The sequence below is a fragment of the Balaenoptera musculus genome, chromosome 15 (assembly GCF_009873245.2).
Source record: "Balaenoptera musculus isolate JJ_BM4_2016_0621 chromosome 15, mBalMus1.pri.v3, whole genome shotgun sequence".
NCBI lineage: Eukaryota > Metazoa > Chordata > Mammalia > Artiodactyla > Balaenopteridae > Balaenoptera > Balaenoptera musculus.
Window position 1 is genome coordinate 41,749,751 of NC_045799.1, and position 25,411 is coordinate 41,775,161.

At 39.3% G+C, this 25,411-nt stretch overlaps 1 protein-coding gene across 1 annotated transcript in view; it reads left to right on the plus strand.

Annotated features, from left to right (window-relative positions):
• MACROD2 (mono-ADP ribosylhydrolase 2) overlaps nt 1–25,411 on the plus strand; it is a 1,985,747-nt gene that overhangs the window by 1,219,782 nt on the left and 740,554 nt on the right. The window lies entirely within an intron of this gene.

Genomic DNA, 25,411 nt, shown 5'->3' on the forward strand with positions numbered 1-25,411 from the left:
ACACTTAGAACCATTCTGGATCCAAACAACCATTCTGTTTTTCACTTTCAGTACAGTACTCAATACATTATGTGAGATAGTCAACACTATTATAAAATAGGCTGTGTATTAGATGATTTTGCCCAACTGTTGGCTAAGGTAAGCATTATAAGCATGCTTAAGTTAGGCTGAGCTAAGTTGTGATGTTTGGTTGTTTAGGTGTAGTAGATGCATTTTTTGACTTACAATATTTTCAAATTCTGATGGGTTTATCAGGACATTACTCCATCATAAGCTGAGGAAGATCTGTAATCATTTTTAAATTTTTTTAATTTTTAATTATTTTTTTGGCTGTGTTGGGTCTTCGTTGCTGCACACAGGCTTTCTCTAGTTGCAGCAAGCAGGGGCTACTCTTTGTTGTGGTGTGCGGGCTTCTCATTGGTGGCTTCTCTTGTTGCAGAGCACAGGCTCTAGGTGCGTGGGCTCAGTAGTTGTGCCTCACGGGCTCTAGAGCGCAGGCTCAGTAGTTGTGGTGCATGGGCTTAGTTGCTCCACAGCATGTGGGATCTTCCCAGACCAGGGATTGAACCTGTGTCCCCTGCATTGGCAGGTGGATTCTTAACTGCTGAGCCACCTGGGAAGTCCCTGTAATCACTTTTAATGATGTAGTAGCACTGAAGTATTTTATCAAAGTTCATTAGTTTCATAAAACTAATTCAGATTTTTATGACTTTGAAATCTTGCCAACCTTGCCTCATTCATTCAACAAATACTGGTGGCATCTCTTCTATGCCAGGTGCTGTGTGGTGCCATAAAAGGTGAAGTGCAAAGTCCTTGCCCTCGAGGCTGGTGAGTTGTGCTTGTGTCCTAGATTTAAGTATCAAGAAAAACTGTATTATCCTAATGATGACCCTAAAATTTGTCAGGATTCTTGCACTGGATTAAGTGAGATTAAATGAGATAAAACCTATAAAGTTCTTAGTGCAGGGTCTCACACATAGTAAGTGCTCAATAGATGTTATTGCACTTTTCATTATCATCTTCATAAATACCATCATCATTATTAATTATTGCTTGTAAATAGAATTATTTCTAAACTGCTCCAATATAAGAATGTTCTCAGGAAATTCAAATGAAGAATTCCCAGCAAGAGTGTTACTACGCTTTACTTTTTCTCATCGATTTCTCACTACCTTGTTCACGTTACTAAATTTGAAAAATGCCACTGTGTTGTGTTCTTAGAGATTGATTTGCATTGTTGATTGATGTGTAATAATCGGACAATGAATTGCGCTTTGGCTCTGAAATGTGTATTCTTTGAAATCAGGCTAAAGCCCTAACCTCCCAGTCTGAGGAATGGCTGAAAATCCATTTTAACAGTCGTGGCATCTACAGACAGGAGCCAGGCTCAGCAGCCGAGCTTTCTTGTCAATCCCAGGTGTTTCTCCGAGATGCTTCTCCAAAGGTCATATGGGTAATTGTAAAGGAGGCAATGACGGTTCAAAATGCCATGGCCTTTCTGTTCATATGTGTCTCCAAGGACTATTTAGAGGTTTTCTTCACTCTGCAGGAAGACTCAAATGTAAGCCATTATCTACAAAGAAGAAAATATATTTTAAAGTCTTTTATAGCTCTTGCCTTTAAGGAAGGAAGCTTCCACTGAGGACTTATTGCAGGTTTTAGGCAAAAAACTTAAACTCCTTTCATTAGCATTGAAGGAAATGGAACCCAGTCTAAGCACAGATACTGCCTTATTTTATTTTATTTGTTTTTAAATGCACTGCAAGTAGAGAAATGTAATGTAGCCAGAATTCCAGGAGAAAGCAGGGCACACTAGGCAACCATTTTACATTTAGGAAACATTTGCAAAACCCTGGGGCATACATAAAGCAAGGCCTGACGTGAGGACTCTTATAGTGAAAGTGTTTTGGAGTAAAATCATCAGGTTTAACTTGGCTCAGTTGTATGACTAACGAAGACCAATGAAATAACATGTGCTAAATGTTAAAATTCTATTGTGAAAGAAGCCCAGCCACCCTCATTTCTTTAGAAGGAAGTTGGAAAAGGAAGAGCTGGTTGGATTGGAAGGGGCTGGGATCAGAGAAATGATCAGTGTTCACAGAACACTACTCCCTCCCCCAAGAGTTGATAGCACATTTTCATATCACTGCTATGGCGCTGGAGGGAGCCGTAAGGGAGGTAACGAGGTAACGGACCTCCATGTGATGCCTGGGGGTCAGGTGTGCAGTGACCACTGGACTATTATTTCAGTAGCTCTTTAAGGACACCTGTTGTATACAGCACAGGAACCTCCATCTAATTTAAACCTTTTATCACAAATTACTACAATAATATCTATTCCCATTTATTAAGCACCTACTATGGCCAGACACATTTCCTATTTGTCTCTAACATTTACTAAGCTCTGAAAGAAAGGTGTTGTTTACTTCATTTTACAACAAGGAACTTGAGACTTGGAGAAGTTAAGCAAAGCGCCCAAAGACAAGGGACTACTCAAAAGCTAGGCTGGCCTCAGGGATCCTGATGAGGTCTTTTTACCCGTCATTCTTGCTATTGAATCCCGCTCACTTTTGCTATCTGTCAAGATGACAAACAGCCAGCTGTCCCCCTCAAGTCAGGACATATCCAGCCCTGAAGTTGGCTTAGGTGTGCCTTTTGGTGTTCCTAGAAGGAGGAGTCCTCTTCCTTTATCCTTTCCTTGTGACTGGTCCCTAGTCCGTTGCAGTTCCCTTCTGGGTGCCATGCGAGGGCCAAAATCTTTATCCTTCAAAACTCTATAACCCAGAACATAATATATATGTTGTTAGGCATCCCAAAGGCAGGGTTGGTTTTATAACTGTAACATCACTGCAGTATTTCAAAATAGCTTGCTAGCACTGGGACCCTGAGACCTTTTACTCTGTCATACATATGCATTTGTCACCATTCCCAGGCTTTTATTGGTACAGTTTATTTATTATTTTTCTCCCCAGGTGTACTTATTAAATACCATCCTGTTTATTTCTGCCTGTTCTCTCAGTTTGTAACTATAGAGTGACCTTGACAAATTAGAAAAGTGAGCAGAAACCCCACTGCTTCAGAGATGCCCATAATCTGGGATTTCTGCTCACTTTTCTAATTTGTCAATCAAATTCTGCATTTTAACAAAATTGAAATTAAAGTTTGAGAGACACTGGCCCAGATTATAGGAACATATTTAACAGATATTCAGCCTTTCTTCCTGCCCAGCAGAACTCTCTTCACCCATCTGCCACGTTGCTCAAGGATAAACTTCATTAGCCCACCTCCCATCAGGGAGATCTCATTTGTGTCATTGGCAAATGGATTGTGGGTGGCAAATGGGTCCAGTTCTTCCCAATGAGACATCAGAGAAATAGGCTGGGGACCTCAGGAAAAGGATTTCTTCCTTTTTATAATTATTCATATAGGACAACAGTTGCTTTTCTACCACTAGATATTATGGTGTCTTCTTATGGTGCCAGGAACTATGGCAGTCCTCTTGAAACTATTATGGGATGGATGTCAAGAACAAACCTAACTGGCTGAAGATGGCAGATAGAAACTATAGAAAGTCAAAGCCACCTCATCTCAGGACTCCTTGCTTTTTGAGTAAACACATTTTTCTTGGTGTTTAAGTTAGCTGTCTTGGGATGTTACTTGCAGCCAGAAGCATTCCCACTGATACCAATTATGTTCTTTTCTTGGTAATAAATGTGTTACAAGAGAGAGCATCAGCATGTTTGCTAAAGGCAAGATGAATTATACCAATCACTCAGTCCACTGAAAGACTATTAGTTTGATCAGATAAGAAACTTACAAATCAGACTCTAGGGCTCTTTTGATTCTTCAGACAAATTTCTGTCTTCTATTACTTCTTCTCCTGCACACCTTTTTCTCCCTGTTCTCACATACTATTTTTTCTATGTAATATCTTGAAATATGTACATGCTTTAATATTTTTGAGAATTATGTTTGACTCCTCCTGAAAATCCACCATAGAGAGTAGGTGAGAGAACAAAGAGAGTGAAGTTCAGAAGATAGTTTAGGAGTTGAGAGCAGAAAGGCCCAATAAATAGGTGTGCAATTACTTCTTAGTTTTCACTTAGCCTCTTGATCATTTTATGATGAGACTTACTTATCTTCCTTGTTTTTCAATGTTGGTCATTTTTAGACATAATTAGCATTTGTAGAAGTTTTCAAATAACTAGTAACGTTATTTCCTACAAAGCAAAAGTGGTTAATGTGATTTTTAGTTTACTTTTTATATTACTTAGATGATGTTCTGTTAATAAAAGCTGATGTATGATTTCTGGGAAGATTTGTAACCCCGCACCCCCCACAGCCAATCTCTGATCCTGTATTGATTAACGGCCTAACCTTAAATTTGGAATAATTTTAAGTCTACTTCTCCGGTTATAATGGGAATTGTCAAGGGTGAGATTTTTTTTCAGCCACCTGGGAAAAACAAAGAATGAGTTCAATAAGTTAAACTCTTTTTATAGATCAGTAAAGCCAACTAGGTCCTTCTGTTGGAGAAATACATATGAAAAAGAATGATAAAGATTATTTTAGGAGAGTGATTTCATCAAGATGGTAACATAGTTTGTTCCCAACTTCAGTCTCCCTCACAAGAAGACCAACTAGCAACTATCTATAGACAAGAGACCACTGTGAAAATCCTAGAACCCAGAGATGATGCTGAAGCATCCGCTCTGGACCACAGAGATGGAAAAGGACTGCATTAAAAGGGTAAGAGGAGTGGCTACACTCTGACTGCATAGCCCTTCCTCCAGGCTGGAACAGTACCATACAGAGCTACCCTCACCCCTGGGCCTAAGATTTCTCCAGTGGGAAAAAGAGCGCTCAAGGTGGACATCCAGCTCCCACAGCATTGTGGTATGTTTCCTGAGAAGCTCAATCAGATCTCACCTCTTGGGGATGATGGGGGAAATCTGTAGGGATCAACCTCTGGAGATCAGATAGAGCCTAGAGATGGAAAAGGGGAATAGGCTTACAGCAACCAGTGCTCAGATCTTAGTGGACTTGCAGTACTGATCAAACAGAGATCCCAGCCAGTGGTTCTGAACATCTACAAAGCCAGGCTGGTGGCCCCATCTGGCCAGGGAACTTGGTTGGCAGTTCTGTCTAATTTGGGTCCCTAGACAACAAGCTATACCAGTGATGGAGTCTGTTCTACAGCCTCTCCTGGGCAGAGAATCAAATTTGCAGCACTGTTCAAAGCTGAGTGTAGCTTTCAGTCCAAGCAGACCAGGAAGCCTGATCAGAGAACCTGGGAAGCTGTGGAGCCCATCATACAGTGCTGCTTGGGCAGGGAGCTAAGCCAGCAGCTCTGCCAACTGTTGAGAATAGCCTCTGGCCCCATATAACCAAGTAGCCTGAACAGTGACCCTGGGCAGGCTCGATCCTTGCTTACAGTACCACCCAGCTCTGGAGTCCTACCTATATCCCTGCTTCATAGCAGAGCCCAACCTAAGGCTCTGCCCAATTGCTGAACACAGCCTGCAGCCTTGTCCAGCCGACAAACGCAGTCAGTGACACCACCCAATTATGGAGCATAGTCTGTGCCCCCACCCAACAAGGGGACCTGAACAGCAAGTCTGCCTGACCACAGAGCACAGTGTCTAGTCCACCCAACTGTGGGTTACACCTAGGGGCCTCTCCCAACCAGAGAGCTCAGCCAGCGACCTTACCCAACAGCAGAGCACAGCCAGTGGTCTACCTGATTGTGAAGCTCAGGCTATGGTCCGACCTACACTGGGACACAGCCTGCAGACCCACTTAAACATGGAGGACAGCTAGTGACACCATCAGATCAGAAGAGATTGCAGAGCCCAGGCTGTAGCCCTGCCCAATCACAGAGTACAACCATTGGAATCACTCTTTTAGGGAACACAGCTTGCCACCTCACCTGACCACAAGTGATTGCAGAGCCCAGAGAGTGGCCCCACCTGACTGCAGAGCACAGCCAGCACCCCTGCCCAATCAGGGAGCCCACCCAGCAGTCCCACTTGACTGTGCCCATAGAACAGGCCCATTCTACTATGGAGCCCAGCCAGCGGCAACCCTCCTGACCTCAGAATACAGGCGGGGGTCCTTGCCAACTAGAGACCCCAATAGCAAGCCCTGCTTGCCCACAGACACTACCAGCTGAATTGTCCAGTACCCTCAATCTTAACAGACTGTAAAGGTCTTTGGATGCCAAAGTGAACCTGGAAGAGGAGACCACTTATTCAAACGCACAGTTTCCACTGCAAGGAATAAGGATCACAAAATCAGGTAAACATGACACAGCCAAAGGAAACTAATAAAGTTCCAATAACTGACTCTAAAGAAGAGATCTATGAATTGACAAAGGTTTCTGAATAATCCTCTTAAAGAAGGTCAGTGAACTACAAGAACATACAGACAAGTAAAAGAAATCAGGAGACTGGTGCATGAACAAAATGAGAAATTCAGTGAAGAAATAGAAACCATCAAAAAACTGACCAAACAAACAGAAATCCTACATCTGAAAAAGGCAATGATTGAACTGAAGAATTCAATAGAGAGCTTCAGGATCAGACTTGACCAAGCAGAAGAAAGAATCAATGAACTAGAAGATAGATCATTTAAATTATTCAGTTAGTGAAACAAAAAGAAAAAAGAGTGAATAAAGCCTACAGGACTTTTGGGACATCATCAACTCATAGAAACCAAGAACGGAATGGTGGTTACCAGGGTGGAGTGGGAGTGGGTGGGTGAAGGTGATCAAAGAGCACAAACTTCCAGTTATAAGATACATAAGTTCTGTGGATGTAATGTACAGTGTGGTGATTATAGTTAATAATATTGTACAGTATATGAAAATTGCTAAGGTAGTAAATTTTTTTTTTTTTTTAAAGAATCACTCAATTATCTATGAGTAACTGTGATTTTTTTTTTATTTATTTATTTTTATAGCTACTTTTATTTTTATTTATTTATTTATTTTTGGTTGTGCTGGGTCTTCGGTTCGTGCGAGGGCTTTCTCTAGTTGCGGCAAGTGGGGACACTCTTCATCGCGGTGCGGGGACCGCTCTTCATCGCGGTGCGCGGGCCTTTCACTATCGCGGCCCCTCCCGTTGCGGGGCACAGGCTCCAGACGCGCAGGCTCAGTAGTTGTGGCTCACGGGCCCAGCCGCTCCGTGGCATGTGGGATCTTCCCAGACCAGGGCTCGAACCCGTGTCCCCTGCATTAGCAGGCAGATTCTCAACCACTGCGCCACCAGGGAAGCCCTAAGGTAGTAAATTTTAAAAGTTCTCACCACGCAGACACACACATACACACACACACACACAAAGTGTAACTATGTGATTTTTTGGACTAACTAACCTTATTGTGCTAACCATTTCACAATGTATACAATGTATCAAATCATTATGTTGGACTCCTTAAGCTTACATTATATGTCAATCATATCTCAATACAGCTGAAAGAAAAGATTATTTTATTACTTTGTTTATCTGTATACAACCTAGTGATTTTTTAATATTTTATCGCAGACAATTCCAAGTATACACAAAAGTAGAAATAACAGAATAATAAACTCCCATGTATCCATCACATAACTTCAACAGTTATCATCTCACTGCCTAAATGATTACATATGTACCCTCTCCCATGTTTTCTTAACCTGTGGATTACATTAAAACAATTTTCAATATGCCATTTGATCTGTAAATATCTCCATATGTATTTCTAGCAGATAGGATACTTTAAAAACATAACCATAATACTTTTATCATATTACAAAAATTAATATTAACTTAATTTCCCTTGATATAATCCATTAGTCATTGTTCAATTTTTTCTAATTGTTTTGTACCTTTTTTTTTACACTGTTTAACTCAGTCTCTCTATCTCTATGTCTCTGTTGTTCATTGCTATTTACTTATTGAACAAACTGGGTTGTTTGTCCTGCAGAGTTCCTTTTATCTAGATTTTCTACCTAGATTTAGGGATTGCATATCTAGCTCCTCCATCTAGATTTAGATGATTACATCCCAGTTGTGTTATTTAATATGTTTCCTTGTTCATTGTATTTTCCTTAAATTAGTAGTTTTATAGCTAGAGGATTGATCAGACTATTTTAGATTAAAATAAAAAAATTATTCTTCAGAGAAAACCTCAGAGGCAAAGGTGTATTCTGTAAGGAGAATATATGAAGTCCATTCTTCTGTCTTTTTAAGATGTTTGCAGTCTTTGATGATGTTACCTTTCCCCCTCTGTATTTTGACATCCAAGGTGAAATTTTGTCTTTGGCTAAATAATCTGATTAGGTATTGTCAGAGTTTTGGATCCTTCATTTTGCTGAGAAAATGTTGCTGGTTTGCTTATGAAATTTATCTGTAGTTAGCCTAATAGTTTTTCTGACTGAATGAAACCCAGAAGTGAGTTGTTTTAACTCTCTGGAGTATTGATATGGCTGTATGTATCAATTTGTAGGTAGTGGCTAGAAAGTGGGTTAACAACTCCACCACTGGCTGTGTGACCTTGGGAAGCCCCATGACTTCCATGCCATTCATCATTTGTAAAATGGGTCTAACAGTGTGTTCTATCTATCTATCTACCTCACAAAGACTATTGCTCAATAAGTGACAGCTATTATGTTCATAATTTAAATTGTGATTTATTTTGATAATGATTAAATAATAATACAGTGTAGTCTGTCATATTTTATTGTTGATGGTATAGATTTTCCTGTATACATGTGGCTGGGAGAACATTTATCTAATCAGAAATTTTGGTTCATTTCTTTTATTTTTATGACTAATGTTAAGAAAATAGTTTAAAACTTTTAAATAGATAAAAGAAAGACTGCATGTTCTTTCAGTGTCATACTGGGGTATAATGTTATAGGCCCACCCAAAGATAATCTCTTTTTCTGTGCGCATATATTGGCTTGGCCAAAAAGTTCGTTCGGTTTTGAGTAAAAGTAAGAGACACATTTTTCATTTTCACAAAGAACTGTATTGAATAACATATTCATTAACCGAACAAACTTTTTGGCCAACCTAATACCTTCCTGGGTTTATTTTGTTTGTTTCTTTGAAACATTTTAAATCTTTAAAGGTAAATAATAGCTTGTAGAAAATTGAGGGTGGGTACAAATGATTTCTTGCCCATAAAAGTGCAAGTGAAGTTTATCTGGTAGACAATGATTACTCTTCAAAGTTTAGTGTTTAACTGTTAGCACAATAGCCAGTTTTCCATCTATCCTAGCAATCTAATTTCACAATTTTTCAGTGCCAATATATACTCAGGCTCTCAAATCATCTTTGAGAATTTACTACCAGCTTTACTACCATGCTGTTTCCCTCATTAATGAGCTAAATAAATCTTTGACCCACGTTTGCTTTATATTTGTATGAAAGCAATGTGTTTAACTATTTGAAAATTATATCTCGATACTACGTTCCAACTCAATGGTGAACTTTACTGGCCAGTTTGATATCTAATTATGGATCTAATTACACTGATGACATTCTCTCTAGTACTTATTATCTTACCTCATTAACCCATCAGCAGCTGGAACCTATATTGTTTTCAGTTATTTAGCCAAAGAACTAAACACCCTTGTTCATATCAAATAACGTTAAAGGTGATATCACTGGATTTCAATAAGGTCATACATTATGATGTTTGAATTTATGAATATACTCTGTTTGAAAGGCAAGGATTTCTTCATGAGAGTCAATTCTCCTTTGACTATTTTAAAGTGCTTCAGGGGTAAGTTTCTATTTTTTGGAACATTATCCATATATGTGACAATTCTAAATGTTTCATAAGAAAGTATCATAAATTCCTCTTTGCTGAATTATCCAAAGACTATTCTGTTATTTTCAGCCCAATTTCTATCCCATCTTTACCTCTTTCACCTGCATAAAGATGAAGGAGTCTTTCCTGCTTGGAAAAAATTTTCAGTTCAACTACCTTCTTAAATGTGGAAAGTGAAGGGAGTGGGGAAACAGATGGAGGCAAGGAATTCATGAGAGCTGAGGAAGGGGAGGAGGAGAATTTTTCCAAAGGTTTGTGAGGGTGGTATCAGGGGAACAGGCAGCAGGCACCCAGGCCCCTGACTCAAGAACATACCTTGACCCTGGGGTCAAACCATATTTATCAAATAATTTCGTGGTGATTCCATTCTATACCAAGTATTTCAAAGTACATTAGAAAAAGGTCCAACACATTCCTTATTTCTAATTGGGCCATTTCACATTTTTGCCAAGTGCAATTAATAAGCAAGTCAAGTCTAACTGGGGGTGAGGAGGAGTGTAGCAAATCAACAAAGGAATAAAGATAGGATATGTTTATACATCAGGTGGAGATGAGGGTTATGAAGATATAAAGCAGGCTGAGTAGACTGGAGAGAGAAGGGGGTGCGATTTTACAGAGGGAAATGAAGTAAGCCTGCTGTTAAGGAAATAGTGCATTCCATTCTAGAAACGTAGGTAAAGTTCTTTAGATTGAGTAGACCAAAACGAGGAGACATAACATTGAATAAAAGTTTCTTATTGCTGGATCCCTATGGCCCAGTGAATCTGCATCCTTCAGAAGCTGGTCCTGATATTAGACATTTTTTAATAGAATTATAGAATGCAGAAATATTTTTGAGGGTGAACATGGCTTGGAGATGCACATTAGAGAGGAGAGAATTACAGTGAGCCCTCCCTAAAAGCATTTTCTATTTAGCCAAAAGAGGAAGTTATATGACATTTCCCTAGTCAAGGTTTGTAACAGTTCCATGGAATTCTCCGGGAACTTGTTTGCTCATCAGGGAAATGAAATGTGAAGCAACTCTCCTTTATCAGTTTGAGCTCCTTTGTCAAGGGACGATTATTTTCCCGTAAATTCAGTTTAAAGGGAAGGAAACATAACTCACTTTCAAGGTCATCAAAAGGATAAGAAAAGTTAGATCCTATAAATCAAAGTTTAATATGCCAAACTAACTGGCAGTAAGAAAGAGAGAGAGAGAGAGAGAGCTATTTTCTCAATAAATATTGTATAGATGTGCTTTGTCAATTAACTTTTTTTTTTGTCTGTGAACAAAATGTAAATGTCATGGATAAATGATGGCTTTAATGATGTATTCCAGCGTTGTGCTCCATGTTACCATGGCTTCTTAACAAAGATGTTAAATCATTAGGGGTCATATTTCATGATAATTAACTGCAAATCTGGTAATATTACCACTTTTCATTGGCATGAAATGATGAGGGAGAACCACAAGGTTTATTGGAGGTACATGGCAAAGGACAGAGTGACTTAATGTATGTATATAAATCTTATGAAACTACCTATTGGACAGCATTTTATGATGGACATAAGTTCCCATTTACTCTCCACTAATGATAGACAGTGAGGGCTGCAGTAGAAGCAGAAAGCTGAGCTTGGACATCACCCAGGAGAATAGAAGGGGCTTTTGTTTTTTTTTTCCTCCTCTTATTCACTCTCTCTTGCAACAGGTAAACAGTTCCTCGTTCTTGCCTAAGTTTTGAACAATTAAAACATACTCTTATTAATTCTGTCTTATCAAATATGCTTTATTCTAAAATATGCAGTGCTGCTTTTATAGTTAAGGAGCTATTAGCATTTGCCATTTTAAACTACTGTTCTGTCTGTATTTCTTTGAACTCTGAAATGTCCAGCAAGCTCTTTCAAGATTCATTTTAGGGAAATGAAAGATAAGGAACATTTTGTGTTGTAAATATTTTCACCCCAACCTGCTCTGTTTCAATAGAGAGACAGTGGTTTGGGGTAGAAAGGACACTTTTTGTGGAGTTTGATGACCTGGTTTGATTTTTCTCTTTTGCTTATTAATTTTTATCATGATCACTGTATTAATCAAAACATTTTCTGTTGCAAGTGACTGTAATCCAATCCAAAGTAGTTTAAGAAAAAAGGACTGTGTAGGCTTATGTAAGAATGAGTTGTCCCAACAGGGCCACCTGTACCAATCTTACCATGTCTCAACTTTGCTTTTCTCAGTGCAGCTTAATTTTTAGGCAAGCTCTCTCTACATGGTGGGCAGAATGGCAGCTCCAGACTCTTTGATCTTGATAGCTGGAGATCCTAGAAGGCAGCAGAGACTGTTTCTGATACTTTTGACTAAAGGCCAAGAGAAGACTCTGATTGGTCCTGCTCAGGCCAGCTGCCCATTTTCAAACTAATCCCTGAAGGTAGGAAAAGAGAACCTTGTGCTTTGATGGGCCAGGCCTGAGTCTGCGCCTGCCTACCCCAGAGACCAATCACATGGTCTAAAGAGAATGAATATGAAATGGAAGAAGAGTAGTTCCTTGAAAAAGTAGATGTTGAGTAGTCAAGCCATGGATCTACCACTTGACCTCACCCATTTGTCATTCTTTTCCACTGACTTTGAAAATTAGACCCCACCTTTAGGCTCTATCAGGTACTATGCCAGTAGTGATTTAAAGTTGTTTTTTTTTTTGTTTTTTTTTTTTTAAAGAACATAGCTTCTAGGAATTTTAATTCTAGAGGGAAATAATTATATAAGAAAACACATGTAATAGAGTCGGATAAAGTAGTCAGTCAATGATCTCCCAAGTGAAGGCTCTTTTATGTTTGCTTGTTAGAATCAGGGAAGCCTTCAAAGAAACAGCGTAGAGCAGTGTTTGACTTCCACTCATTGAAAAGAGTGTGGAAGGAGCTGTGAGAACATGTTCACACAAGAGCTGGAGGGGTCCCCACTTCAATAGGGACAATCATAAAGAACAAGGGAAGTAGAGGGAGATGGAGCCGAACAGGAAATCGGAGGTAGATCTTGAAAAGCTCTTTACTATGTTAATCAAACGGGGTTTTGTCGTTTTTTCTTTCTGTCATATTGGGGTATTGATCTGAAGAATAATATATACCAAGTGTGTACACTAAGAAGTTCACTCCTGTGGATACATGGAAGATTGTGTGAAAGATTTTGAAACTAGAGGCAAGGTATGTAACCTGACAACAATAACAAGAATGCAGCTTCCCAGGGCTATTATGAGGATGAGATGAAATAATGCAAATATGAAAGGGTTTTGTAAACTTTAAAAGAGGGCAAGGTGTTATTTTAAAATATATGTAACGTGTTTTTAAATAATCTCTGTGGTTGCTTTTGATTCCATGAGGCTATCATTTTATACCCACAAGAAGTACCCGTGGGACAGAATAAATTAAACCGGAAGTTTTTACTGTCTACCTGAAATAAGCATTGTTTACCTTGGAATGTCAGTCTTTACAAGCCTCATTTTCAATGTTCTGGTTTTTCTTCCATTATGCAGGGTGTTGTGGGGAGAGGGGTGAGTAAAAGCCAGTTGAGTTTCTTATAAAATTGCACACTGCAGACTTGGGCGAGAATGGTTTTGTTTAAAGCTGATTCATTAGGATTTCATAAGTGACGCTATTGTATAGGTAAAATAGCTGTTTAGTGAGTTTCTTTATGAGACACTCAGGATTATGGATCCATAATTTGCATTCGTTGCAAACATTGTAACAACTTCCTTTGAGCCATTAAAATGAACGTATTGAAAGGCTGTTAAGGACGCCTCAAAACAGTGAAATAACAACAGGTTCATTTATTGGAGAAAGTACCAGCAAGATACAAGCCAGCGTTACAGATCCGGGTCTCTTCTGCTTCGTTGTCACATTTAACTTTTTCCAGCCCTGCTGTGCAGATGAGGAGACTGTGATTTGAGTAGGTTGGAGACTCTGAAATCATATTGCAATACACCCATCCAGCCAGCCGTCCATTCATCCACTCACTCATTTTAATTCCTAGGTGCTGGAGCAGATGCTAAAGAAAATAATATGCTATGCCTACAGAGTGTAACTGGAGAGACAGATACATAAGAGACATTTGCAATAAAATGAACAAGTGAAATGATAGGCTAAGTGCAGATTATTTTGGATGCTGTTGGGAAGACATGGCGGTAGGATGAAGAGGCAATTGCTGAGAAGAAAAGAAAAAGAAAGGACATTCCACGCAGCCAAATTAATAAGTGAGCGTTGTATTGCAAATTAAGTTGTGAATTCAGCTCCCTGGGAGTCACTAATGCTGGCAAATTCTATCAGGTAGCCATCTCCAGGATTTCTGATTTAAGGCAAATGAAGCTAAATGGTTGCTCCATAGTGTCCAACACGAAAAACCCATGTAAACCCAAGAGACATGAGAGGTGAAAAATAACAAGATGTTCCCAAAGATGGCATAACGGAATATCACCTGGTTGACCTTTGCTGTTGTCCTATGAGGGGTAAAGATATTATTCCTCATATGCCTAAATCACCTAGCACAACCCTGGCACACAGTAGGCCTCCAATAAACCACTGATGTTTTTCACTTATGGAATAGTGGCTTGGCACACAGTATTCAAAACTGGCAAAAAATAATTATTAATTGCACACCCAATAAAAAAATAATAATTGTATTCTCTTCCATCTCCTAACTCAATTTTACCCTGGGCCTATAAGACCTTAACAATATATATTCATTTAAGCAAATCAAAAAGAAATTCAAATTTACTGTAAAAAAATGTGTCAGACTCTGTTCTACAGGTACACAGGAAATAAAATATTATTATTAGTTTAAAGGCAATCATAACAGTTTCATGACCAAGAAAGGGAGGACATAGCACACCTATTATACATCAAAAGTTAATTTCTAATTTTTTGTGTTTATAAAATATAAATCACCTTTATTTCAAAAAATAATCACATAGTGGAACATCTGTGAATTAAACAGTATCAGTTGTACTACTACTACTAACAAATACACTATGATTCAAATAAAGCTACTTTTGTGTAATAAATAGCAAAGAGCATCACAGGAAGGTAAAAATAAATTCCCTGTGATCCCTGGATAAAGTACCTGGTCCCCTGAAACTAAACAGCTTTTCTCTTGATTTTTCTGCATATTTTAATTGGTACACTTCAGGTGAAAAATCCCAACTCTTATCTTCTCAAATTGTATGGCCTTAAACAAGCTAATTAATTTCTCTAATCTGTCAAATTGGGATGATATTAATACCCACCTCATCTAATTTTGAGAATAAAATGAGATATTATATAAAAGGCACAGCATCTGACCCCATGTGGAGAGGGTACTTAATAAATATTTGTCGCACTTATCCTCTCCTTTGTTTCATCATTCACATTAGCTTTTGCAATGTCTTTTGATTAATAAACAAAGTCAACCTTTTATCCTTGTGATTTGGAGTATGTGGCAATTCAAATGCAAAATAAAAGGAATGTGGCTCAGAGTCAAAACTCTGGCTGTAATTCCTTAAGAAAATAACTCTTTTATGACCTTAGGCAAATTATTTAACCCCAGTGCCCTTAGCTATATAATTAGTTATAGTTATAAAACACTATATCATTACTATGAAGTATATTACATAGAATAACTGATATAATGAGTGTTACTTAAAAATTTTATGCATGCCTTATATCAGTTTACATTGTTTCACTGTTTTTTTCTCTTGATTGAATGCTTTGATCCAACTGTATTTTGTTTTTTAGTTCCTATTTTTTACATTTCAGTGGGGTATTTTTCCCTTTTTTATGGATTTTAATTTTATAGGATCTTTAATGACAGGATTGGAAGGGAACTTACATATTATCTAATGGGCTGAGGATGCAGATGCCACCATTTTCTGCTCCCATAGTATGGTGAACATCAGTTGACTGTCTTCAGGGACTAGGGACTCACTGATTCCTGAGGCCGTGTGTTCCTGTTTTCAAGAAGTACTGCTATGAAATTCTTCCTCATATTAAACCAAGCTCTGGCATCTTTCTCAGCTATTTCTTGCTAAAATTTTACTGTTAAGGGTTACGTAGAATAAGTTGGTACTCTCACATGGCAGCCCTTCAGATATCTGAAAATGGGTAACATACATATCCCTGGTCTTTATTCATTCCTCGTATGCAATGCTTTAGGTGTTTTAGAAGCATGTTTTTATCCACAGATTTATAATTAGTACACTGCCACGTCTCAGAATGAATTAAGTTTTATAACATGTTGCCTTTCTTATCACTGTATATACCGTTTGAAGACAAAGTATTTCTACAGGGACCTTGCGTCCCATAAGATGCCAGCACTTTGGACACCTCCACTGAATTTGGAAAAATCCTAAAATCAAAAACAACTAACAACAACAAAAAATGCTGAACAGGTCAAAGCTTGCTTGGTCATGCCCAAGGTGGAAAAAGATCATCCTTATTGTGTCTGAAGCACATGAAATAGATATAACTCCTTCTTAATCAATGAGTATGATCATGTCTAGGATGGAGCCAGGAGAACAGGGACCAAGTTCCTAAAGGACATCTGTTGGCCCCAGGAAAAGAGGCAAACCTCCGATGCAAAGATTGCAACCTGGAGGCCAAACTTGGCCACAGATAGACATATTGTGTGGCTGACATAATGTTTAAAAAAAAAAAAGAAAATAAGGTTGCTTTTAAAAATCAGGAGATTCTATATAAAATCTAGATTTCCAGCTTCTCTTGAGAAGGCAACACAGGGCCGACATTCCCACTAGTCGAGAGGCGGATAATAAAGCTGATGGGAGGGGACATCTCCAGGTGGCCATGGTGCCCACCTGTCCTCATGTGTAGTGTACGAGGCACAATGCTTCCATTTTTACTGTCTGCTTGATTCTCGTGGGCACTTGATACCCAGTTATTTGGTGTCTCCAGGCCGTGCCTGCCTTTATTCTTCCTGCCACATCCTTCCCTCTTCTAAACTTCCCCCCCACCACCCCGCCCTGTTCTCTTTAATGCTTTATTCCACCCAACACAGCACACACATGCAGACTTTCTCAGATGTAATTCTTCAGGCAACACAGGGCTGCTTTGATGCTCAGATCTCCTCTCGCAGATGCTGAGGTTACTCACTGCCCCCTTTGCACCTCCAGTCTCGTGCTTTTCCAGCACGTTTTCCCATCACGTTGCCGGACCAAAGGTATTCTCATGTGGAACACACTCATTTCTAACAGTGCTCACGCTGGGCTGCAGTGAGGGTGCAGCTGTGTGCACTGGCTGAAACCTCTGCCCCCGCCTTCCCCTCACATGTGGAATCTGACACTCTTGGTCTTTAATCACAAAAAAAGCAGAAGCCATTTAAACGGTCTGCCTAGCCAGTAAACACATGAAAAAACACTTAAACTCTCATTAGTAGTCAGGGAAATGCAAATGAAAACAACAGGGAGAAGTTCCCCAGCCATCGGGCTGCTTATTACTCTTTATAACTTTTGAATGTCTAATACATTTCAAAACAACAAAATTTGGTAAAAGAAAATAAGAATCTTTCAGGCCTTTCCTTTCTTCCCGAGTGCACAGTCTGTTGAGATGGGTATGAGAAGGGGGATGTGTTGATAGGGACTTTGAAAAACAGGTGCTGGACCTGGTACCCAAAGATTAGATGGAGGGAAGTTTCTCTTTATAGAAGTGTTTCTTTAATGAGTGACAAAGCAATGATAGAATGAGGCAGTCACAATTTTGCAACCCTAATAACTTAAAGGATCTGGGCAACACTCATCCATGACTGCCAACATCTCACACACACACACACACACACACACACACACACACACACACACACACACAAAACCCCCTAGACCTTATGTGACTCTTCCATATTATTACTTATTATTACTTACAGAGTAGTTTAGCCACCCCCATTCCCCTAAAAATAAATGAACCTAAACTGAGTCAATCCTCTAGATATAACTACCCATTTACAGGAAATACAAAGAAGAGAGGAACATGTTAAATTACACTATGGGGCTAACGAAATTCATACTGGAAAATCACAGACCAAATGACCCAGCTTTTTCAACATATAAATTAGAGGAGGGAGGGAGGGAGAGAGAGAATGAGAGAGAGATAGAAAGAGAGGGGAGTGGGGTGGGAGAGAGAGAGAGAGAATCTATAGAAAATGAGACTTAAAAGACATCCCATCTGAATCAAATATAACAAAATATCATTAGTTCATTCTGCTTGACACTATAAAGATATTGCATAGAATTATTCCCCACACTTCTCTATTTGTTTAGTTTTCATAATTGTAATTACATTATGTTTCTTATAATCAAGAGCCAATAAGCATAAAAGACCTACCAACCACTTCCAATCAAAATTCAAATTTGGATATCATGTCATATACACATAAAATGTTTAAAAATATAAATTTTATGGTACAGTTTGAAATTTGAACCCTAACAAGGCATTTAATGATCATGAGGAATTATTGTTAATTATTTAAAGGTGTAGTAATAGTGCTCTACTTATGCCCCTCCCATACCCTTAAAAATAGAGTCTTTTTCATTTACAAACATGTATTTGGGATATATATCAGTGAGATAATATAATATCTGACATTTGGTTCAAAAAATACAGGCAAGAGGGAAAGGGGTAGAAGCGTAAATGAAATTTTGATTTTGTATGTATTGGAAATATTCCACGTTAAAAGTTGAAAAACCAACAAACGGAAGAGCAGATGCTGGATGGCCACGCCCCCTGACACAATCAGAGTAGGGGCAGTCCATAAGAATTCACCTGACTCACCACTGAACGCGGTCCCAAGGGACCCTCACACATGGGACATTTGGAGGGTGGGATCCTGGCCTAACAAGACTGTCAGTACCCAGCCTGGAAAGGAATGTGGTTGTTTCTGATCCCAAAGAAGAAAATCTCATTTATCTCTTTCTGCAGCGTTATCAGAAAATGCTATGCAGCACGTAAATGGCAACTCCATAAGTGGATGTTAATGAAATTTTAATGAATTCGAGGTGCTGCCATAGTATACCCCTGCAGAGCTCAGTTAAAAAAACAAAAGTGCTGCTTTTTTTTTTTTTTTAAAGTGCTGCTTTTGTGCTGAAAGCTTACAGATGGCAACAGCAGCTCTCAGACCAGAATGAAGGTAGCCTCAGTTGGGGGTGAAGATTTTTCTCAGCCTTGTAAAATTCTGACCTTGATTTTCCAGGACTCCTGGAGGCCCTGGGAGCCCCATGGTCAGACATCCTGGGGTTTCAAGGGCTGGACACCTTACACAGGAGGAGGGATTCATGAATTCTGCTCTCATCCTTGCTGCCTCTGGATATTGAGGGCTCCCTATGAATATCCAGGGATATTGGATATTTAATTGTTTATTGCAGATTGTTTCTTTTTGCCCTTCTAAGTAGTTTGTAAATTCTATCCCAGAGGGGGCCTGGGAGAGTTATTGCCTGTTGATACACTCACCCAATTAAATGCTGAGTGTTCTTCGCATATGGACTTTGGCTCTGGGCCCAGAAGACCTGAGTCAATTTCAGAATCCAGTTGTTACAGTGGGTTTGTATTTTTAGAGAAGAAAAAGGTGTGCATCCTAAGATCTAAAAGCTGCCTGCATTTACATTCCAACTTTCTTTGTAATTAAGCAGACCACAAAGATCAATACAGAATTTACTAGCATAGAGGAGCATACTGGAATGATTTGGTGAAAGAATTTTGCTGCACTGACAAAGCGAGGGCAGGGGAGGTGTTCACCAAACCATCTTTAACTGGCTGGATGTTTGTCATTTATTTTAGATTCCATTCTCTCTCTCTCCACTTCCCACCCCAGACCAACCTTGGACCACAACCCTTCCAGAATGTTAACGATGCCCCATGGCCTTGGAATGCACTTTCCACAAGAGAACAATTTCCCACTTTTACAATGCTAGAACAATCACGTGTATCGTTAGACACCCCTACATGACTTTGACTTTGTCAGAAGAGAGTAGTAATTCTCCATTGACAGCTCCCAGTGACTGAAAGTATAATCAGAGCCAATGCATTATTAATGGCTCTTCTTTTTAATGACTCAATCACAGTGTGAGATGCTGTTCAAACACTTTATTTTACATAATTTTTCCTCTTGGAGAAGTCTGCCCACAAATTAAGGAAATACCATAGCTGAATAAAACCAGAAATATTGTGTTGGATATTCTCCAAACAAATTGTCCTTCAAAGAGATTGCCAAAGTAAGCTCTGATCGCTTTTTCCTGACAGGTGGGGATCAGGTAAATGATAAACTTGGATCTGGTTATCTGAGAGCACAGATTGAGAGCTGGGCTTTGGAATCTGAGAGCCTTGATACATCTGGCAGATGTGATCTTGAGCAAGTCTTGAAAAAGCTCTAAGTCTCGGTTTCTTCCCCTCTGAAATGAAGCTAATGATGCCCTTGACACAGGCATTGTGTGAGGATTAAATGAGATAATGTATGGGAAGCGGGTTGTTGACTTCTTATTCTGGTTCCAAGCCCCCAGAGAGAAGACAAGGGCGAGGAGAGGAATCTTAGCAGCTGGTCACCCATACTGCTCTGAGCTCTTTGACAGGGTACCAGGACAGGGACGATTTGCCTTCTTTGTTTCCTTCCAACAAGTGAAACAAGCCAACATATAACTATGACTCTTGGCTAATTTATTAGATGCTGTCGGGATCCCACCCATATCCTCTTGGCCCACCAGCTTCACCTCCAAATCTCAGCACCTGCATCTCTTTGTCTGAGGGCTTTTCCTGCAAACTCTGCCCATGCACACTGCAGGTTGGACATGCCAGGGAATTAGAGGGCCCTGGGAGCAACTTACCAGTAAACGATGGAGGTGGCACATAAACAACCCAAGACCCAAACCCTGCAGGTGGGATAACTCTGAGGCCTGTCCTACCCCATCTCCCAGAGTTCTCCAGTGGGATCCAACCTCAGTTGCCCATCATGATAACTTACTGGTTAAGGTGCCTCAGCAGCCTTCCCTCATTTCCCTGCTTCCTTACTGCTCTTGCCTGGGATCACTTTTCAAATAAACGATTTGCCCCAGAATCTCTATCTCAATATCTGCTTCTGGAGAGACCCAAACTAAGACATATTATTATCTAAGACTGGCTTTGACCAGCAACAACTGGTACTGAGCTTGTAAGCATTTTTGGAAAATATAATCCAGCTGTAGTTAGTAGACCTAATTCATGTTTTTGCTACACATTTCAGATAGGCCATCAACTCTGGCAGAGAGGCTGATGGAGTTCTCTTAATGGAATGTTTTTCCCCATCTTTCAGGTGACTGTCTTACTTCTTCTCTTCTGAATGGTTGAACCTCCACCTGGGCCCTGGACTGTGCCCTCTTTTGCCTTCTCGGTGACTTCACTCCTAGAATTATTCACCTCCTTTATGAAAACATCAATGTCTACCCTTATTACAAGGTCATTCCTTTTGGGATATAAACAAAAACAAAAACAAAAACCCAGTGACTCCACAAAACCTTCCACCTCATTCCCTGTCTTTTTGTTCTTTCAAAACAAAACTGAAATCATTATCTCTACTATTATCTCCACTACTTCATCTCCCAGTCTCTCTTTGGCCTGCTCCAACCAAGATTTTGCCCTCTTGATTCTGCTGGAACCATTTTGATTAAGTAGCCAGTGACTATAGCTCACAAAGGCCAGGGATCACGTTTCCATTCTCGTCTTACTTGGTCTCCCAGCAGTTTGTACCATAGTTGACCACTTTCTCATGCAGGACATCACACTTTCTTTGTTTCCCTCCTGCCTCACTGGCTGCTCCTCCTTAGTTTCTTTTCCTGATTTTTTCTTCTCTTCTACCAGACCTCTGAATGTTGGAAAGCCTGCCTTTCCGTCTACACCTATTTCCTTGGTCATCTCTCCCACTGCATAGCTTTAAATCCCATCTCTGATATGTGCATCCTGTCTAGACTTCTCCCCTGAGCTCCAGGACTTATGTATCAAACTGCCTGCTCAGCATCTCCACTTGGCTCTTTAATAGGTATCTCAAATTTAAAATGGCAAAAAAAAACACATATATGGAATCTAAAAAAAAAAAAATGGTTCTGAAGAACCTAGGGGCAGGACAGGAATAAAGACACAGATGTAGAGAATGGACTTGAGGACACGGGGAGTGGGAAGGGTAAGCTGGGACGAAGTGAGAGAGTGGCATGAACAGATATACACTACCAAATGTAAAATAGCTAGCTAGTGGGAAGCAGCTTCATAGCACAGGGAGATCAGCTCGGTGCTTTGTGACCACCTAGAGGGGTGGGATAGGGAGGGTGGGAGGGAGACGCAAGAGGGAGGGGATATGGGGATATATGTATACGTATAGCTGATTCACTTTGTTATAAAGCAGAAACTAAAACACCATTGTAAAGCAATTATACTCCAATAAAGGTGTTTTAAAAAATAAGTAAATAAAATGGCAAAAAAAAGAGAGAAAGATACTTCTCGATGTCCTCCTACCATTCCTTCCGCATCTTAGTAAATTGTTCCATTATCTATTCAGGTGTTTAAGCCCAAAGCCTTAGTTCTTCTCTTTCCCTCATACTTTACACCAACTACATTAGTAAGTTCTTCTGTCTTTACCTGCAAAATTATCTCAAATTCAATCACGTGTCACCGTCTCCACAGATTTCAGCTTTGTCTTTCCCCAACCAGTCTGACCTACTCAGGTCATCATTTCCCGTCTCCACTGAATACATGTTTGTTGATTGATCAACAGAGCAGATAAGCGATTTAAATTTTGAGTTGGTGTGTGAACTAAATGTTGAGGGAAGGCATTATCATTTTGTTTACAGCTACATATTTGTGAGCAGTTCGTGCTCAACTATACACTGTATACAGTTCCTCCATCTCTTCTTTCTTCATATCAGTTCCCTTTGCTTGTGCTTCCTTTATCTTATTCTTATTTCCCCCCATTGAGTTTCCTCTGACCTAGATCGTGCCATTATAAATTACCTTTTATTTTTTTCCAAACTTGCTAGCTTTTTATTATTTTTAATTTTAATTAATTAATTAATTTTGGATTGCATCCTCCTCTCACATTTTGTCATGGGGAAATCAGGTGCTTTTTCAAGGATAAGTCATTAAAAAGTTGACAGTGAGAGCTGTCCTCATCCCATACCTAAATTAGAGTCTTGTGAAAGAAGAAATTCTCTATTCCAGGCAGGATCGTAACATTAACAGAGCTTTTGATTTCTCACGTGTCTGGCATTGAACTAGACCCTTTAGTGGTATAATGATAATATCAAACACAGTAACTTCAACAAGGTATGGGTTATTTTTTTTTTCTCTCTCTCAGGCAAAAGAAGGCTACAAAGAGACAATTCAGGATTGGCATGGTAGCTCCATGATGCTATTGATATTTCAGCCTTCCATTTTATCTGCTATCCTTTGCATGTGGTTTCCACTCTCTAGTTTGCCTTGTGGTCTTAAGATAGATGCCACAGCTCCAGCCATTATGTACAAATTCAGAGCAGGAAGAAGAGGGAAGATACATAAGTAATTTGCTGGCTGAATCACACCCACTTTTAGAGAACTTTCTTAAAAATACCCCAAAAACTTATTACCTACATCCCGCTGGACAGAATTTAGTTATATTGTAAACCTTACTGTACAGGAAACTGGAAAATGTAGTTTTCAAGCTTAGGACACTGTCACCCCCAATTAAGAGAGGAATCTATATAAAGAAGAGTGGAGAAAAGATATTGGATAGCCATACTATAATAATAATTATGATAATGAGGAATAAGTATTGAACACATTAAATGCCACGTAACCACCAAGCAGCCTCCAAAGGTGAGAGGAGGAATCCAAGAATTCCAGACACAGGTCAAGTTCATGTAGTTACATGGGAATGATAAAGACTGTGACTGCTGCTTGTCTGTGACTAACATTTAATAGATTACCTTTTAAAAATGTGAATTTTAGTTGGGGTCATGCCTGTGGGTTGTTGGGTACATTCTACATTCACTTTAAGGCTTTATTTTATGTATTAAAAGAGCATTTATGGAACTAACATGACGAAGAAGTACCTGGCTACCAGTTACTGAGTACCTCCTATATTCCTGGCATTTTACGTTTTATATCTTTCATATATGACCTCACTTAAACCTTGCACAATCCTGCAATGTATTATTATCCTCATTTTACTTATAAAGGAGCTGAGGTCCAGAGAAGTTAGGCAATTTCCCCCAGTTCACATAGCTATTAAATGGCAGGGATAAGAATTTGAACTCAAGTTTTTGACCCATTAATCTATATTCTGACCCCTAAACCCATCATATACCACCTACTGAAATAATCAGTGAGTCTATAGTTGTGATATTGCAAATAACTGAAAGTGATAAATTAAGAACCTAAAGCGTATGTTGACCTGGGTTTGTGGTTTTTTTTGTTTGTTTTGTTTTTTGTTTTTGTTTTTGTCTCTGTTTTCTAACACTGTTGCCTCTGAGGCTAGGGCAGGAAAATAATGTATAATAGCGTGTGTGTGTGTGTGTGTGTGTGTGTGTGTGTGTGTGTGTGTGTGTGTATGTGTGTGTGTAGACTGGTAAATCCATCCTAATTTATTTTCATCCTTTCTTCTGCTGTTTCTAACTCCCACTTTTGAAACTATCTCAAGAGTCATTATCTAGGGATGCAGCTGCTCACAGAACAAAATAGTCAGGGTCATTTAAAATCTCTTAGGCAGAGAGCATTTAAGTTTTCTTGTCTCTGGCTACCAGTAACAAATCTTCATTAAATCTTAAACACAGCATAAACAAAGCATGAACAGATTGTGAATGCTTCCTAATGCAACAATGAGAGATTACCACTTTGCAGATACTGTTAAATGTTGGAACAGATCGCAAGGAAGTGATTTTAAGGACCACAGTATTTTCATGTATTTGGCCTAAGTCAGATTTTCCTATAGGAATCGACATTGCCAAAAAAGTATGCATTTTAAGGCTGTCTGGACAAAGATTTATGCTTCTACAGCTGTCTTCATTATCACCTATGCAAGTCAATCAATACTGTCTTAACCCAGTCACATCCCTACTGATGTTTTATGTATATTTCGCACACCTACCTGTACGATAGATAGAAGGAAGTCATTGCAGAGGTAAGGCAAAGCACATGTATTAGGACTGAGTTTGAGATGCAGCCGTTTTATTGCTGAGCCCAGACCAAGACAGGTGTGGGAACGAACCTGGAGTCTGCTTCAGTGAGGGAGAAAACTTACCTAAAGAGAATCTAGTGCAAGGGTCAAGGCCACGTTCAACTGAAAAGAGAGGAAGGAAGCAGAGTCTAGTTTGTGTGTGTGTGTTTGTGTTACAGACCTTGGGTTATTTGAAGACAGCTGTTATGGCCTTTATAATATGATTCACTCACTCTTCGCATGGTCCATGATATCAATATCTCTCTTAAAATGTTGCCCCCCAAACTGAACATGATATATGGCTCAGCCAAAGCATGGTGACAATGGTGAAAACTATTGACTTTTTTTTTTTACTTAGAGAATTTAGCTTAAGTCTTGGCTGTGCATTTACTTAAAGCCTTCGATATTTGTCATTCATAGTTAGCCCTTGCAAAGGAGCTCATCAT